Here is a 19,551-nt window from a genome sequence, read left to right on the forward strand (position 1 = left end):
TGCCACCAAGCCCAGCAGGATAGCTACTCTGGTCACTGCCCCTCGGTTGTAAAAACTACGTATTAGGGGCAATATAAAAGCTATTTCTGGATAAGAAAATAAACCTAGGGACCAGAGGGGTATTAAAATCTCAGAAAGCCCTAGGGACCAGAAATGCATGCAAACCTTCACCCCAATAAACATTATGAATTCAAAAAGCATGGCTATTAGCTGATTTAAACGAACGCAGAGTAATAGCAACCAAAATGCAGTCAAAACAGGGTTTTTCCACTCTCTCTCAAGCCCCACATTTGGGCACCAATATTTTATCCTGGTTTAGGGCAAATTTGTTAAAGAATCTGCAAAGGAGGGCCCCTCCAGGAAGCAAACCCACACGGCCCCTCCCCCCAACCGGTTCGGGAAAAATTCCCTGGAGAGAGGTGGAAAGAACCTGTTTATTTCAGGCACAACACCCCCCAGCACACAAAATGAACAATACCCAATGACACTACTCTGAGAAAGATGACAAAATCAGAAAGTCTCTTTCGGGGGGGGTTGCTCTGTTCTCAGTCCCTCCGGCGCTGGGGCAGCTGCTGCAGCCAAACCTTCGGTGTTCCCGGGTCCCAGTCTGGAGCAGGTTCAAGATGGTCACAGAAACAGGAGAGGGGAAACAGTCCAGGAAGGAATGTGGACTGTTTAGATAGAACTAGCTTATAAGCAGAGGCCAAAGCAGAGCAGAAGCGAGAGCAGAAAAGAGAGCAAGCAAAGCAGCAAGCTGAAAGCAAGAAGCTAAAACAGCCCTATGTACTGCCCGTCTGTGTGTCCCTGATAAGAGAAACCCAAACAAAACTTCCACTCTTCAGAGCAAGTCTTAAAGGCACAGAACAGATGAATGGGGATACAAGCATCATAACGTCACCCCAGGACATTGAGGAAACAAATGTGTCTTCAGCTGACACAGTCTCTGCACACAGCTTTCTCCCGCTTCTCCTGGTGCCTTTCCCTGACTCCAGCAAGAGCTGCAGGAAATGCTGTGTGAGCCATGATGATGGAAGAGCTACTGATAAAAACACTGGGGTGATGCTTTCAGAGGAGTCATGAATGGAAGACTGACCAACCTTCCAGCCAATGGTATGCCAAAAGTTTCCATTCTTTAACTAATTGACTGCAATAAATTAGTAAAAAGAAAGATACAGAAACAAATTAAATCTCCCACAGCTGCTGGCTTTCCTCAGGCCCCATGGCCTATGTATTGCTAGACTTACTTCATTTAGGCAGAATATTACCTGCCCTGACTTGTTGGAGACTGACCACAAGGTCTCATCTGTGGTGGGCAGTCACTAAAATTAGCTCAGCAGAGGCATCTTCAGCTGTCCAGGTGTAGCAGAAATACATATTCTCTGCTTCATGGCTGTGTGGCAGCAGCTGCTGGTGTGGATGTGTCAGCGTTGCTTCATGGATTACTCCTGGGAAGGAATTGTGTGCACAGGCACAGTGTGATGGCTTCCATCTCCTCTAATTACTCCAATCGGATGATGGCCAGAACTTTTAGGCAAAAAGCATCATGACAGAATGATTTACAATATTCTCCAAACTACTCCGGTGATTTTGATTCTCTTACTCATTGGGTTCAGTGTCTGGCCTCAAGAAATCATTCCAGAAAGAAAAGGAAAACCTCAGCTTGCAAGTTAGAGTGCAAGTCTTTAATCTGCCATTTTTGCAGCATGTACAAACAACTTTTCAACATATTTGCAAAAAACTCTCTTAGTTCTTGCTATACCTATCCAGAACCTGACTGTCTCCTTGTTTTATTTTGATTTGAGATCCAAGCATGATTTTTCTCTGGACAGGAAAGTAAGAACCAGCTGAAAATACAGACTACAAATGTGAATCTATACTGCAGGAACTAAGCTGTAGCTTGGAATTAAAGGCAAGAAGTGATGCCATGGTAAATGTGAACATTTAGTGCTGGCATAGGAGCCTTCTGCAATGCCCCACCAACCCATGGTTCACATTGCTACAAACTCTCTTTCTAGTGTTACAAAGAATGTTGAAGAGCTGGCTGTAAGTAAAAAAAATAGCCAGAATATTAATTTTTGTTAATATAGCAAACAATGACTATCTAATAATTCAGAGTTCATAGAAGGGAGTATTCAGATTTTCACTTAGTATGTGCTGGCAGTTTTAATTTGAAATCAACAGGTTTATCCAAATCAAGTTATCCATAGGAATTAATTTGCTCTATGATCTAACTAAAAACTCCTCATTGTCTGATAAGTTTAGCAGAAATTTGCAAAGTCCACAGTTTACAGATTTTCATTTCTTGTTCAGTGGCTATTCTGCAGGAAAGCTTTTACAGACTAATCAGTTTAGAAGTAATTAAAATGCCAGTACATTTCATCTAGCCATTTTGGTATTAGAACAAAACCATATGACTGCACAGCCTTTTAAAAAATATTTAAAAATAAATTTTCAAATCAACAGTCTGAGTAGGACTCAGAATAAAAACTCTACCAAACTTCAACTCCATTGGAAGATTCCCTTGTCACCCAGTGAATCAACTCTACATTCAGAAGATTAAAAGTCCCCATTATGGTGGTTTTGGTATGGTTAGGAATTGGGGAAGGGTGTTCTCCCTTCTCAGCTCCATGCTGCAGTGCCTTTGGGATGTGGCCTGCTGGCCGTGGTTTGTGCAGCCCTGGTATTTCTCCATGAGGCAGAAAGTGCAATTGCATTTCCAGCCCAGAGCCCGTGAGGAGTGGGGCGTGCAGAGCTGTGCCAGACCCAGGCCAGCAGCTGTGCCGCCAGAGGGTTTTGGTTCCTGCCCAGGGCAGCTGGTGAATCTCTGCCGTGAGTGCCTCCCCTTCCAGGTGCCCATGGACAGCAGGTGCAGGGTTCTGCAAGGGGCATGGAACAGAGTGGGGATGTCTGCTGGCAACAGAGTGCAGCGGAGAGCAAACAGTCCAGGATGGTCCTGGAGCGTGTGACAGAGAACTCCTGACACAGCTGGTGACTGAGCCAGTGAGGGAAGGCACTGCTGGGCCTGCTGTTTGTGAGGAGAGAAGGGCTGCTGGGTGACAGGAGGGCTGGAGGCGGCCTTGGGCTCAGGGATCACAAAATGCTTGTGTTTGGTTCCCAGAGAAGGAATGAGAGATATTGGGGAAGTGTTGATGTGCAACAAATTGTGAATTTTTTAAGCTTTACCAGGCAGTGCTTAGTTGTACCTTCCCTCACACCAATGGTTAATGTGTGCAAGTGGATGTCTTAGCCTTGAGAATAAAGACAGTGGGCCTACTGAGGAGGTAGCTGCAATGCATTCAAGGAGAAGAAGGCTCTTAACCATGGGAGGAGAATTTGAGGAATGGGTTGTTCACCACATGACCACCAGAGACCCTCAAGAGACCCCTACTCTAGATGTCAGTAATTTTGGTGAAGTGATTTTAACATGTCAAATACTTTGGGAGAATGTTTAGCATGTGAGTTTGAGCAAAGTAATGAATAAAAGTAATGAAAGTAATGTCTTAGTTCCATGGATACTAACATGTGGGTGTGCATGTTTCAGGGAAGTCATTCCTCACACAACCAGCACTGAAATAAAGTAATGCCTCTTTTCTCACACTGAGCTGGCATTGTGGATCGGGCCCTGCTTGGTAACTTTCATTTTGGTCATTTATATTGAAGCATAAAGAAAGGTTGAAATGAAATCTTTTCCACCTGTTTCCCTTTGGTTTACCTGTTTGAGGGTTAAAATTCTGTGCTGCAGGTGTGCTGGGTGTGTGCAGAGCAGTGCAGCCCCAGAAACCCCTTGGCTTCCCCACAAGTTGTCACGCCTTGTTGCCAGGTGTGCCCAGCTGTGGCAGGAGAAGGAGCCCGCAGCGCAGTGGGCACCGTGCCCTGCCCGGCCGGGGCTCTCTGGCACAGAGCAGCAGCAGCGCCAGCACCGTTCATCCCGCTCCTGCCTTGGCTTCCCCTGGCACACAGAAGCCTCTGGAAATCAGCACCGCCAGTGGTGTTCCCAGCTTGGAGCACCTGCTGCTGGCGGGCAGATGCTGCCAGTTCGACTGCTGCCAAAGGGAAAGAAAGGCAGAGATGTACCCACACCGGAGCCCTGGGTATGTCCAATAAAGGTGCAAATATGTGGGGAGTTTTGTTAGGAAGGATTTCAGCTGTGATGCCAACAGTGGCTTCTCTCCTGGTTCTGTGTGTTCTGGACGAGTAATGCAATGGTTGGCTCTGACAATTAAGAAGCAGATGTTATGTGGATGTTCAAATGTGTAATGATGGTATTGTGATATATCCTCCCATAGTCCTCTTTCCCGTCCCCCTTGTAATAGCCTTGGTAGTCATGGCATTTGAGGAGGGCTGGCTTGTGACCAGCAGGCAGGGTGTAACAACCCCTGACCTCCAGTCAGGATGCAAGAAAGTAATCTCCACCAATGGGCAGCAGAGAAAGAGTTGACTGACAAAACTTTTGGAGGAGCTAAGGGTATAAAAGGCAGAGCATCCTTTTTGTAGATGAGCACGTGGCTGCTAGTCACAGAGACTCCCAATGCTGCAAGTTTTCCTTAGTCAGTCCTTTGTTAAGGTTTACTAAACCTTTAAAAGTGAGAGTCATTTCTCACATGTGCAATGCTGTGGACCATTTTCTTGGCCTGTTTTCCTTTGCTTGAGGCCCATCTGAGTGCTCAACTGGGGTACAGGCTGTAGGTGCTTGGGGCACTCTTGGAGTTCCTCTTGGATCCCTGAACAACAGGGTTTGGCCCATGAGGGGATTTTTTGCTGCTTTGTGACAGATGAGAATTTCCCAGGCTCTTTTGTGTTTGCTGTAGGGAAGGTTGGTTATTGCTTTTCATAAATTCACAGACCAACATGGAGCGTTTGCTTTGTGATGTCAGGGCATGGTTGCCACATCGTCATAGTGGCATCAGAAGGTTGTCTTGGTGCACGGAAGGCCTGAGTGTCAGAGCAGCCCAAGGCCTTGCTCGCATCAGGAGAACCCTCCTGGTTTGAGCATTGGTCAGTGGGCAGCTGCACTCTGACAGAGCACTTGTTTTTCTAGTGTTGGAGAAAACTTGCACAGCACTGGGACAATGATCCACCATCTGGCCACAGCAGCTTTTGCTGCCTATGGTGTTTGTTTTTCCTCATATTACGTTGCACACTTTGTTCGTAAGTAGAGTTTTCCATTCTACTTCGGTAAGGGTGTATCCTAACCTGGCTTTTGTATGTCTTCCTGCTCTTTCTTGGTGGCTGAGTTTCTGATTTTGAAACAGAAAGAGCATTAGAGTGCCAGTGGTTTGGTAAAGCTCCTGTCAAGAGGTTCAGCTAAAAAGGGGGTGTCTGTAGCCACAGGAGCAGCATTTGCAGGGGAACCTGCAGTGCTACCGTTCCCTCCACGGGAGAGTCTGTGGCAGCAGAGTCTGTCATTTACTCACTTTGCTAGGACAAGCAAGACACCTTTGAAAATGTAGACTGGCAGACCTTCTTTAAAGCCTTCCAAAAACTCTGCAGTTGTTCCCAGAATTCAGAGAAAGCTTATTTCTTTTTAAATTTTGTCATGAAAGGATTTTACTAACTTGACCTTTTACTGAGTGCTAAAATAGTTGTTCCCTTTGAATGGAAGTGCTGCTGTGCTCTTCGGCAATAGAACTGCATCATCTGCAGGGGGACTGTGGGGAAGCTTTTCTGGGCAACTGTTTCCTGCAAGTTAATCAGAAAAAGTGCATGACACTGAGTGATAAAAAAAAAGAGTACCTGAAGGAGAAAATTTCAGAAGCTGTCTTATGTGTTTGGTAGAACAGGAGCATTGAGTGTTAAAGAAAAACACTTTGCATTTTCTTGATCATATTTGAATTCATTTACTGGCTAAACTGGCTGCAGTGTGGGCACAGCCAAGAATATTGTCCTGATCTCTTGCTGGCTGTGTGAATGAAATGTGTCTCCTGGAGGGATGTTGTGAAACAGGAAATCATCTCTGTTTGGGTTGACTTGTTCTGTGGGATTCAGCAGCCCAGGCAGTTTTCTGACAGCATCTGGTTAATTTTCCCTTCCCACTACAGGACAACTGAAGCATGTATTTAGCAGTGCTGAAGATCCTGAGGTGAGTGAGAAAGGAACATTTCATGTTCCTGGTGTTTAAGAATTGTAGAGGAAGATGTGAGCTTGGCCAGTAGCAGTAGACTGTAGAGGGCCAGCTAGGAAGGCCGAAAGAAAATCCATATTCCTGCCTGTAACAAAAATAATAAGGGCAGAGATAGATGTTTTTAAATTTCCTTCTCAGAGTTTAAAGAATTGAAAACCTAGTTTTGAAAAGAGAACGCTGCTTGCAGACAGCAGATAGGGAAAATTTAATTAAGAGCAATTTCCTGTACAGTTGAATTAGATCATTTCAATTTAAACAGAGTGACTTAGACTCCTTTCTTACCAAACTTTATGATATCTGCTTGGAACATGAGGTGGTAGAACAGGAAGGCCATCTTGCAATGGTGCCTGCAGTATCTGAAGTGCAATGGGCACCTTTGTGGCTGGGGAGCTGCGTGGGCCCAAAGGACGCAGGGCTGGCGGCCTTGAGCAGCTGCAGATGAGGCAGCGTGGGGCCAGGGGGCCAAGAAGGCCAAGGGCACGGTGGCTGTGCCAGCAGCAGTGGGGCAGCAGAAGCAGGGCAGGGAGCGTGGCCTGTGCTGGGCAGCGCTGCGGCCACAGCTGGAGTGCTGTGTGCAGCTGTGGGCCCTGGGAAGCAGAAAGTCATGGAGGGGCTGCAGCGAGTGCACAGAAGGACAGGGGAGCTGGGCAAGGGGGGGCAGCACAAGGCCAGTGAAGAGGTGCTGAGGGAGCTTTAGCCTGGACAATGGGGGCTCCTGAGGGACCTTCAGGCAGACTTCCATAGATCCCTGCCTTAGATCCAATGCTCAGCACAAGGGCTGTTTCCCTGCCAAACATCCCTTCACTGCATCCAAGTTCTTTAGACACTGGAGTGGGTAACACTTTAATATTTTGTTTATTTGTTTGTTTGTTTGTTTGCTAGAAGAAGCCTTGTGTAGTTTCTCCTTCTCCAGGGAGCTTTTTCTCAATCTTTCCTGCCCTTTTTCAGCACTGGCAGAAACACATCGCTTTCAAGTTAACGGCTCCCGTGTCTTTTGGCACCCCAGGGCATCAGTGTGTGTCGTGTTTGGGAATTGAGCAGGAAATCAATTGCATTCCAGCTGGTGCTCAGAGATTAGAGGAGCTGGGAGGGGCTGGGCTGCATTTCTGATTCCAGCCACTTCAGCACCATCAGTGTGGTCGAGTCCAAGAGAAGAACTTGCCTGAGCACACATGCACAAAGAGTGCAGTTCCCAGAAATGCTCTGGGTCTGATTGCATTCCATAATGACCCACACGCTCCAGATTCCCAAAGAGTGAGGGTTACTGAAGCAACCGGAGAGCAATCTCGGGATTGTAGTTGAGCGGGGCACTGGCTACCAAGTTCTGATGTGTGTAGCAACAGAGAGGACAATAAAGAGGGATTTCAGTAATGAGATCTGTCTGTCTGTCTATCTATCTATCTATCTATCTATGTAACATTTACATAATTGAATCTTCCTGGCTCTGGTCCAAGGCAGTTGGAGGTGCAGAGCTCACCTAAAGTATCCCTTTCTGGAGAGAATTAGAGACATGTTCCCTCGACCAATTCTGAGCAGGCAGAGATGTTTTCCCCTCCAGATATGCTGGTTTGTTTCCCCTCAGAGTTGTTTTCCTCCTCTGGCCTCTTCTGCCCTCAAGTCCCCAGTTAATTCTTTAAATTTCTGCCTGTCCTAGAGAGGTGCAACAATTCCATGTTTAGGTGGTCTTTGGTGACTCTGGTCACACATGCTTTATGTGACACCTGGTTTCCTTCACTGGCATCCCCATGGCTGCGTAAGTGCATTCGTTCATGGGGGCCTTAGGAGAGTCTTCTCTTTCCCTCAGCAGCAGCAGCAGCAGGGAGCGGTGGCAGGGTCAGGACGAGGAGGAGGTGGCTGTCCTGGCCCTTTGCTCCCGGGCCCCAGGCCAGGAGGGCTCTGGCTGCAGCAGGGCGCTCTTCGGGCAGCCCCTGGCAGCCTCTGCACGGAGCACAGCACGCTGCCCCATCCTGCTGGTGCCACTTTTCTTCAGCAATACCCTAGCTCCTCTTCACAAGGAAAAAACTCCAGCAATCTAAAAAGAGATCATTCAAGTACAGTTCTACCTGCCTTTGCATTGTAGTTCAGGGCATGTATTTTTTGGTCTATAATTTCATGATTTTTATGAAAACATGCATTCATATCTTCACATTTTTGTGGTTTTAATTATTCATATACCTAAACACTCCATTTTAAACTCTTGATTTATTGCAGTTGGTGATTTTGAGGTAGTATATTTAAAAATGCCACAAAACAACACCTTTTGGGTAGTTTTCCTCACTCTTAAAAAAAACCCCCATAAGCCATTTTAGTCTCTGTCTCTCCAAATTGGTTCATATCGGCCTATTTTAAATCAGGGCTACAATACTTTTATAGGATTGAGAGAGCTCCAATTAAATGCACACCAGTGATTCCTCTTGTGGAATATCATGGCCCCACCGTAAAGCTTCTATTTACTTTTTTTTCTTCATTAGCTCAACTGCAAACACACATTCAGTTGCAAACTTACACAAGATGAGCAAAATGAAAATGATGTGAGGGGCCTTTGAGAGCTCCTTGCTGATCTTTCTGCTTCTTCGGCTGAGCAAGGCTCTGATCTAGGCAAAGAGATTGCACTTAGTGCTACACAACCATTTAGCTGGAACTCTGCTCATTTCTAGGAACAGCTGGAGGCCTCTCTCTTCCCAGGATGTTTTGGCTGAGCCAAGCTTTGCTGGGTTTTGGCTGCAAATACCATTGCCCTTGCTTTCTTCTATCCACAAGTACCATGGCTGGGCAAAAACTGCCACGTGGGCCATCTTCCAAAGGCACTCTGGTCTGGAGTTTGTGAATGAACGAGAGCCGCATCCACTTCCAAACCACATGAAAAAAATCAGGAAAGAAAACTTCCCATCCTTAACAAAAAACTGACAATTCACAAGTGGATCTAGAGCTTCTTTACGCAATGAAAAGGAAGGCAATCTTCCAATGGAGTTGTGCTTTCGGGAGTTTTTCTTCTGACTCCAACTCCCAGCTGGCACTGGAAAAAGTCACGTCTCTGCAAGTGTCAGTGCCTTCTGTCTGCCATCAGTTGTTTTGCTGCAACAATCAGAACAAGCATCAGGCTGAAGAGAGGCTCAGCTGATGCTAGGAACAGGAGCTGCCCCAAGGAGAAAAAAGACATGAACTTTTACCTCCCAAACCCATCTCCCCAGAGGCTCAAGCAGGATTCCTCTGGTTCCCAGAAATACAAAGAAATAGGGCTGAGAAGACCCTTTGCAGCTATGTGTTCATGCCCAAGACTTTGCTGATGCCATTTGGGTTTTGCCTTTTTTCTTTTCTGTCTTTTCTGTATACCTTGCACATCAATTTAGAGCTCTGTAGGCTACTCGATTTGTGACTACTTTTCCCAGTCCTTTTCCATGGCCTTTGCCTAAGCAGAAAGACAAACTTCCAGAGCTCCAAGCGCCAGGGGGTAGAAGGCCCCAGTGTTATCTTGGTTCTTCCTGGGACAGACCCCTGCAGGGAGCTGGTGGACTCACCATCCCTGCAAGCCTTTGAAAGAAGACTGGATGTGGCACTCGGTGCCGTGCTTTAGTTGAGGTATTAGGCCACAGATTGGACTGGATCATCTTGAAAGTGTCTGTCTTCCAAGCCAGGGATTCTGTGATTCTGTGACTGAGGCAGCTTTTACTGCAGCCTGGAAAGGGCTGCGGGGGCCCTTGGCCAAGGACGGGGATCAAGGCTCATGGAAAAGAAGCAAAGGGCTCAAGGCGAAGGCTGACAGGGCACAGCTACCACAGCCCGACCCAGAGCGAGGCTCATGTCCTCCTCCGCAACCTGCGCCCTCTGCACTGCCCTTTGCGGCGCCGGCGGCTCCTCTGGCTGTGGGGCTCCAGGGCGTGCTGGGGGCCGGGCCCTTCGTCTTCGGGAAGCGCTGGAGCCTCGGAGGCGAGCGGCTGCTGCTGTGGCCGGCAGGGGAGAGCTGCGGCTGCGGCCCCGGGCACGGCGAGCTGCCGCTATGGCCGGCTCCTGCCGCGGCTCCTGCCTCTGCTCCAGCCTCTGCTCCTGCCCTGTGCGCACAGACACGGCCGAGGGCTGCCCAGCAGCTCCGTGCCGCTCCGCAGCGGGCCCGGCCGGGCTGCTGCTCTCTGCGGCCTCTGCCCGTCGCTGCCGGCCCCACCGCGCTCCCGCCTGCCTCTGCCGCAGCCGGGCCCACAAGGGAGGCAGCACATTGCGGCCGGCTCGGAAAAGCCCTGCCCGCAAACCGCCCGCCACGGCCTCGGCCTCAGGGCACAGGCTGCCGGCGTCCTCGCAGCTGCGAGCCGGCCCGGGCCGCCTGCCGGCCTCGGCCACAGTTCCCGCCTGTGTCTCCATGGCCGCGGCTGCTCCGCACAGCGGGCTGAGCACAGCCAGCGCCAGCAACAGCTCCTCACAGGCCCAGGCCCTGGGTGCTCCGAGCCTGCCCTCCCCCGAATCCCAGCCCTGAGGGGCTTGGCGTTCCAATGCATCCTCTTGGGGACAGCAGAGTCGGCCGCTGAGCTCAGCCCATGGTGACACCACCAAGTGACCAATGGAAAATTCACCAAATCCTCATCAGAGACAAGAGAAAACTCCCATGGTGCCTGACAGCCTGAAGGAACTGCCAATTCCAGATCATTCCATCCATGTATGAAAAGAGGCTTTTGCATTAAAGCAGAAAAGAGTTATCGAAAAGGAGGGCAGGAACAAACAACAAAGTTATTTGGACTCATGCTTCTTGTGTCTGTTAGAAAGGCCAAGAAAATGCACTCCTTGCTCTTCTGACACAGCTCTCTCTGTTCATGATGTGGGACAGCGAGTGCTGATGATGTGCAGGAGCTGATGCAAGGGACAGGGACAAGGATGCAGCAGGCACAGTGCCAAGCTGACAGAGGGATGATCTCTGCCAGTGGCACTGAAGAAGAAGAGTTTGCAGACAGCACAGAAAATGGCTCTTTGTTTCACCTCTTCTTTCAGTGCTGCTAAGAATATAGCCTGGAGCAAGCTGGGAACACCAGAGCATGGAGCCCTTTCCAGGCAGGGCTGCATCAGACACAAACCAGCAGGGGACTGAGGAGCCCCTGGGGTGGCAGTGAGCAACCTCGGGCTCTGCTCACTGCTGCTGGCATTTTCTATTGAACCATCTCCAAGGACTTCTGTTGTGCTCTGTATTTCTAAGGGTTTTCCCCCTTGGTTTGTTTTTTGTTGTCTCCTGCACCTTTTTTTCTCCATATTTTCCTATCCTGTCAGCATCAGCCCTTGTCCAGAACTGGCTCTAAAATATCAGCAAAGTAGCTAGGAACAACAATGGGTGGAATCCTGCGGCTCAGGAATTCATATGCCAGAGCCCTGCCTGTGCCTCATGCTTTGTCAGGACCTCCTTCTCTGTGCAAAACTAGGGATTAGTGGAGTTTTTTTGCTGAAGACCTCCTGAGAAGCAAATGTTGTGCTAAGTGTCGGAGGAAGGAGACCCAGACACCAGTTGGTTCATCCAAGTCCAATTTATTGATCGAATACGGCGGGTTAAATATAGTTCTTAATAAGCTTCATACATATTGCAAAAGTTGAGCTCAGGATTGGTTAGTTACATATCAACAACTACACCTACTTCTACATTCTTGTGCTTATTCTTCTGTTACATTCTGCAGATATTCAGGACTAATCTCACCTCCTTTTCCTCATGTTGCAGCAAGGTCATCCGGCATTCTTGCCTGTCAGCAGTCACTGAATCAGAGACTGCTGACCTCCCTCTTTCAGCTTAACCAGTGGCATTATGTCAGTATGGCCTTTCTCAGCTAACCAACTCTTAATAAAATCCTCCACATTTCCCCGTTTTCTTCTTGAGCAAGGAGATTAGTTTGCCAGGTTTTTGCTATCATACGACTCACCATGTTTTGAATACAATTAAAGACACAAGGCAAAATAAGCAAAAACAGTAAAACTACACCCAGTAGTCCTATAGCATAGATCACAAGGTTCCTCAGCCATGGCCCAAGTCCTAAGTTTTTAAGCCACTCATCAATTCCTAAACCTTCTTCTTCCTTGAGATTGTGAAGTTCTTGTTGCAGTTCTTTTATCTTAGTGTGAATGGACACCGAATGATCAGACAGATTCATGCAACACATTCCCTCAAACTCTTCACATCCATGCCCTTGTGCTAAGAGCAAAAAATCTACAGCAGCTCTATTTTGCAAAACAGCATGGTTAACACTCTGCACATCTGCAGTTAACATGTCTAGAATTTGGGATGTGTTGTTCAGCTCATTTTTTGCCCAGCACCCTAATTGCTTTGCTAAATTTATAGCCTTATTGGCAGATCCTCCTGGTAAAATAGTTGAAACTACTACTTGCCTGAATGTACCCCAAAACTTTGGGTCTCCTATCTGGCTGCAGTCCAAGTCATGTATACTACGCTTTTTCCTGTTTGATGTTCGACTGAGCTGCATTAGCAAGGACACATTAGGATGAAACAAGGACAATTTTCCCAAATAACAGGGTCCACCCTGTGGCTTAGCTGGTACACCATTCCACGCCCTGTCTCCACAAATTAAAAATATCCCTGTAGGTAATTTCATTGGTGCCGTGATTTTTGTACTGTTACATTGACTGTAATACTGTGGAGAGAATTCACTCAAATTCAGGGATGAATCTAAGGTGGCCCATGTTTCTTTAGGTTGATTTAAATTTTGAACATACTGGCATTTGCACTTCCAAAAAGATCCAATTCCTCAGGAGGAGAATGCAAAGAGGTGTTAAGTGATTGGATTAGTAAGCATTGGCGATAGCCATCACTCTGACCTGCAGTATACCCTTGCTGCACTGGCAATGTGATGTTTGACATGTTAGACATACATAAAGTTCGATTATTTATCAAACCGCAAAATTCTCCTGGAGACCACACCGGAAGTCCTACTAGGCATGTTCGAAATGGGTTAGTAATTCCTCCATGACTAAGACAAAGCGATGATTGATTAATTTGATTAGCAAGTGTTACCCATAAATTCTCTCTTGGCTGACTAAAATGCGTTATTCCTACTGCTTCACTTGCTACAGCATTGAGCAATATAATAAAAACAAACCTCATTTTTCTTTCTGCTTTCTCTGTTTTTCCTTTCTTCGTTGTCTTTTCCCTGGTTTGTTAGAATGTCTATTGTAAGGCTGAGTCAATTTCCAAATACACTGGTCTAATTCCAAATCAGCATCCTTGCTTACAGGTATAGCGTGAGGTAAGTTTAAAGGCAAATCAGCTTTACAGCGAGCTGCTATGATGCGTGAGGATGTAGTAATTTCAAGCTCTCTAAGTACTTGCTGTAATTTTCACCTTATATATGCTATGGCCACTTGTTCTGTACTCTCATAAAGTTGTAATGCTGACCTTCCTGGTAGACCAGTACTTTGCTTAAGAGCTCTATACCAGGAAGAATACCGAATCCACTTCCCAAAACAAGGGTGACACCATAAAATTCCTACTGTCCTCTGTGAATACCAATAAACCTTATTGCAATCAGCACAATGAAAAGCTACCCAAGCATAACACTTATCATTATCCTTTTTGCAAACATAACAAGGAAGTGTATATAGGAAAGGATCAGTATTAAAATTTGTCTGTGTGATCCAATCCAACCAGTTCAATGGTGGTGATTGCAAAGCCTCTTCAGCTTTCTTACTATATACGGCTACCAATTCAAGCTCCTTCTTTAATGCAAAATGTATCTTATCTCGTAATCGCTGTTCTTGTTCTTCAACACCTATAGCATGCCACGAAGCAGGGTCCCATGGAGCTACAGCATCCCACAAGGCAGGGTCCCATAGATGTGAAATTGCCCTAATCATAAAAAACTAATTAGCAATCACTAATAGCCTTATTTAGATGAGGTCGTTCCCTATCTTACCTTCTTTTTCTTATCTGTTTTCAGTTTTGCTGCTCCTAACTTTACTGGTCCTCTTACTTGCAAACTTAATTTTTTCAACTTTTCAATGCAGCAGTCTAGTGCTCTTTCAGGATTCCTTCTGAAGTGTCCTACAATAGAACGTTGCGTTAAAGGTACTAATTTTCTACACCTTACAGAGACTATACGTGATTTACTTTGAACCTTAATTCTATTTACAACACATTGTACTTCCCATCGATAATAAGCAAGAATTTTCTGTTCAGGAGACTCATAAAGATTTAAAGCTATATATGCATTTTGCCCTGTTTGTCTCCTTAATTCATCTTGCCAGCTTTTACCCCACGTGACACCATAAATCCCATAATAATGATTGTTCTAACCAAAAAGTTCTATCACAACCCCCACAACGTAGGGCTATCCAGGCAGCACAATGTGGATCGTGACAGTCAAGGCAATGTTCCTTTGCTGGATTTGTTAAACGAAAAGTTGATAATGAGTCAATAAAACCAATCAGCTCCTGGGCCGTCCGATAGTGACGTGTCAGTGCTCTGTCCACCGCTTTCAAGTGTCCCTTCAACTGTAACAGTAGTGGTCGTAGGACTAGAAGCAGTTTCTTCCTCAATCACTCCTTGTCCTCCTCCGTGAGGTGGTCCACCAGAGGCTGTATCAAAAACAGGTTTAGTCCACTTAGCAGGCACCCACAAAGGTCCTGTAGGTGAGGAAACACAAAGATATCCCCGACCCCAGTATAATACTTTTGCAGGTTTTTCCCATAATCCTGTAGTCGGGTTTTAATTTCCTGACCTGACCTCGGATGATGTTTAATTGCAGGAGAGATATCGTCTTCCCCAAAAATACATAAATGATTGATCACATACAGAACCTTAGCTAAGCATGATTGTGGGTCTGTTAAATCTTGATGCTTCTCAATATACTGCTTAAGGCTACCATTTGCTCTTTCCACTATTGCCTATCCAGTAGGAGAGTGTGGAATACCTGTCACATGCTTAACAGACCACTGATTCAAGAATTTCTGGACCCTAGCACTCACATAAACTCGACCATTATCTGTTTTGATACTCTTTCGGACTCCCATAACAGCAAAACAACTTAACAGGTGCCTGATAACATGTATAGCTTTTTCTCCTGCCTGAGCCGTAGCCCATATGTAATGACTATATGTATCTATAGTGACATGCACACACTTAACTTTACCAAATCTAGCTATATGTGTAACATCCATTTGCCATTTCTCATTTATTTCTAAACCTCGAGGATTAACTCCCATGCCTAAACCTATTCCACCATTATGATAACTACATGTTGGACATGCTCTAACAATAGCCTTAGCTTCTGACAAACTCAGCTTAAAGTGCTTTGCTAATCCCTTTGCATTTTGATGATATTTACTATGTGCTTCTCTGGCCAATGTATGCTTATCAATAGGACAAGAGTTATCAATGGGTAGGGTAACCAATTTATCTGCACGTTCATTCCCTTCTCCTAAACCTTCCGACCATTTATGACTCCCAATATGAATCACAGAATACACTGCATTTCTCTCTCGTAAAGCTTTCCTTAATTGTATCAATAACTCATACAATCGTTTATTATTCACTTCCTTAATTGCTGCTTCCTCTATTCGTCTGACTACTCCTGCGACATCCATAGAGTCTGTGACCACATTTAAAGGCTCCTGTAAGTTGGACACTGCCCATACTACTGCTAACAATTCCAAAGTTTGTAAGCTATCTGCAGGGTCTGCTGTGAGAAGTTGATGCTTCCATTGTCCTTTTTCTTGCCAGGTGACAGCAGCACACCTTGATTTCTTTCCTGCATCTGTAAAAGCTGTAATAGCTCCTGTATCCAATAATCCATAAAGGGTTATGCTTTGATGCCCATGGGTAATTTCCACTTTTTGTTTTGGTCTATTTTGTAAATCCACAGTTAAAAGTGTAACACCAGTAGAGCCAAAACCCTTTTCATCCCACGTTTGTCCAGTAAATGATGGTATACCAGATGTCATTTGTGATAGTGGTATTAATTGTGCAATGCGTTGTCCTTTTGTTATTTTAATAGGAGGATAAAGGGTGTAAACCATGATTTGTATTTCCCCTGTATAATCCGCATCGATAACACCAGGTAATACAAATAATCCCAGCATAGTTATTGAAGAACGTCCTAATAACAATGCTCCACATCTTTATCCATTTAATATAAGAGGACCCTTTACTCCAGTTTGTATCCTCTCAGGCCGGTTCGTCATTAGTGTGACGTCTACTGCTGCTGATAAATCCAAATCGAGGCTCTCTGCTGTTGCTGGTTGCAGACAGGAGGTGACAGCGATGTTGCGTTGGCAGCTGGTGTCTCCGATGTCACGGCGGCTACTTGTGTCTGGGCGCGTATGTCCCTCATTGCCGCATCGGTAACACTTGATGAATGGTCTCGAACCTCCTTGCATGAATGCCAGTGAGCCGCTTCGGAGAGGAGCAAGAGCAGCTAACACCTGATTCTGAGCAGCTAACACCTGATTTTGAGTAGACTCTGCTTGCTTTTGTAACCCTAATCCTAATTCCTTTAAAGCTTCTGCTATAAATGCCTGTGAAGCTGTTGGCATTAATGCCATTCGCTCTAATGCCTCCTCAATGGTCCAATTTGCCCCTAAAGTAGCTAACACTCTTGCATTTGCCTAACAGGTTCGCTTTTTACTCCAAACTGACTAACCGTAGAACGTAACTGGGCTAACAACTTCCAATCTAAGGGAGTATATTCTGCTATATTATGTGTAAGGTTCCCCTGTGCATCATACTGTGGTGTGTATGTGACCGGACATGCAAGATTAGAAGCTACTTCCACCGCCTCGCCATCCCCCATTTGCATTACTTCTTTTGCCAAAGCAGCCCAAGCTTCCCTCCTCTGTTTAGCCATCTCGCCCCATAGATCACGGTGTGCCCCTGGGATGGGATCTGACTCTTTAAGGGTGCTATGCTGCTGGCACTTCGGTACAGACACCGAGTTCTCGCATGGGGAAGGCGGTGGAGCAGGAGCTGACTCGCGCGGGGGAAGCTGCCCCCCCACTGCTGGAGCTGACAGTGAAACCGGAGTCGACTCCCGCGGGGGAAGTGACCCCCCCACTGGAGCCGGCCCGCTCGGGGGAAGCGGCGGAGGCAAAGGTGGCGGCGGAGGTGAAGCTGGCTTGCTCCCACCCCCACCATCCGACCCACCTGAAGCTGGCAGTGGAGGCAAAGCTGGCTTGCTCTTACCTCCACAATCCAACTCGCCCTCCCCCTCTGACAGGAAGGGTGCAGATGGTTCCACTGTATCTAAGGGAAAATTCTCCACATCATTTTTCTGGGGACCCTTAGGCATAAGTATCTGAGTTACAGAAGGTGCTAAGGGATCATCCTCACGACCATACCCTATATTCTTCTTATGAGCTTCTGTTGCCCTTTCTGCTGCCTTTCTCTCAGAGACCTGCTGAAGTAATGTATTATACACCACCCGCCATAACTTGCCAAATTTCTTTGCTGACTTATCATCATCTAACACTGTATCCCACAGGATATCCCCAAACTTTTTCCACTCTGCTATCTCATGAACTGTATGTGGGTTAGCAAAAATCCCTTTAGAATAACCATAAGCTAATAACCCTGGTAATTCCTATTTTAAATCTATCCCTTTTACTCCTCGTCTTTCTAAATATGAGGAGAAGGGACCGTATGTCGCTTGCCTATCCATACCTATATATCAGCACACACTGTTGCAGCTCTCCAGGCTCCTGCGACACGTAGAGACTTTAGTCACCGTTGTGATCCTCAAGGGTGCTTTTAAAATCCGGCACCGTCCCGGCTGCAAGGACTCTCACCCAACTTCCTCGACCATGGCGAATTTATAATCCAAGAGAGCGAACGTTCAGAGTGCTTGCCCGCATTCTCCACCATTTGTCGGAGGAAGGAGACCCAGACACCAGTTGGTTCATCCAAGTCCAATTTATTGATCGAATACGGCGGGTTAAATATAGTTCTTATTAAGCTTCATACATATTGCAAAAGTTGAGCTCCGGATTGAGTAGTTACATATCAACAACTACACCTACTTCTACATTCTTGTGCTTATTCTTCTGTTACATTCTGCAGATATTCAGGACTAATCTCACCTCCCTTTCCTCATGTTGCAGCAAGGTCATCCGGCATTCTTGCCTGTCAGCAGTCACTGAATCAGAGACTGCTGACCTCCCTCTTTCAGCTTAACCAGTGGCATTATGTCAGTATGGCCTTTCTCAGCTAACCAACTCTTAATAAAATCCTCCACAGCTAGGTTTCTCAGGAGTGTATCTGTTAAGTTCATTGCTGGCAAACAGAAAGTAAGGCCAGGGTAGCAGAGCAGCTGGGAGCTGGTCACTCCCTGCAAAGGGCTGGTGTAGGATGTGGGAACACCACGTTCCAGGACGGGCAAGCAGGGTCAATGTGCTCAAGGTGCTGCAAATGAGGTTTGGGTTCACTTAGAGAGTAGTCAGGGCTGGTGAGCACTGCAAGATCCAGCTGCAGTCCCCATCCATGTCCCTTTCAGTGCTGGCTTTAGGGTGTCTGCAGCCTGGATCCAGAGTGCCCTGGGGGGCTCCTGAGGCTGCCTTTGCACTCAGGGTGAGGGTTCACAGGAGCCCCTGAGGCCGGCACTGCGGACCAGGGCTGGGGCTTGTGGCCTGGCAGGTGTGGCTCTGGGGGCTGTGACATGCCAGGGCATGGGTCACTGTCACTGCCCTCCGCAGCCCTGGCTAGCTCTGTGATGCTCCAGGGACAATGGCAAGAGTGGGGAACTGGCTAGGTTAGGGTTTTGCCTGAGCCAGAACCTCTAGGCCAAATGCCAGCAGTTGAGACCCCTGGAGGACCGAGTGGAGGAAGCAGAGGAGGCTCTTCTGCGGCACAAAGTGCAGCAAATTCGTCAGGAGAGGCGGGGGGGAAGGTCCTGCAGGCGAGAATTCCCAAAGGGAACAGATGTTGAAAAAAACCCCAACATCCCTGTGACCGGATTTTTAAAATCTTTCAAAACAGGGAGTGCACACCATACAGTAACTAATAAGTGACTCTTGGGGTGTGGTTTGAGGGCTACAACAAATCAGAACAAGGGGAGGAGAGAGCGTTGGGACAGGGATTGGATCTTAGGGTGAGAGACAGGGAACTTTCTGGAACAAATGGTAGGGTTTGGGCTGATGGGTGGGGCAAAGGGGCCGGGTTGTCTTGACAGACAGGGAAAAATCTGGTGAGGAGGGAGGGAATTCCTTGAGAGACACTTGGGTAGGAGGACATAACAGAGGGGAGAGACTAACTCTAATAACTCGGGGAACACTTGAACATACCACTATATAACAGAACATTTGACTCAATAAACTACCACACCGCAACACAGAAATTCAGGCTTTCAGGAGCCGAGAGGTGGCACTATTAGAACCCGCAGCAGCTAGTGAAAGCCATCTCTCTCCTTCAGGTTCTTGCTGTGTGGGAAGGTGCTGCAAGTTGTGGTGGCTGCACTCCCCCTTTGCTG

The sequence above is a fragment of the Melozone crissalis genome, unplaced genomic scaffold (genome assembly GCF_028551555.1).
Source record: "Melozone crissalis strain CALT ecotype California unplaced genomic scaffold, PUWL_Pcris_2 ptg000003l_1, whole genome shotgun sequence".
Taxonomy (NCBI): domain Eukaryota; kingdom Metazoa; phylum Chordata; class Aves; order Passeriformes; family Passerellidae; genus Melozone; species Melozone crissalis.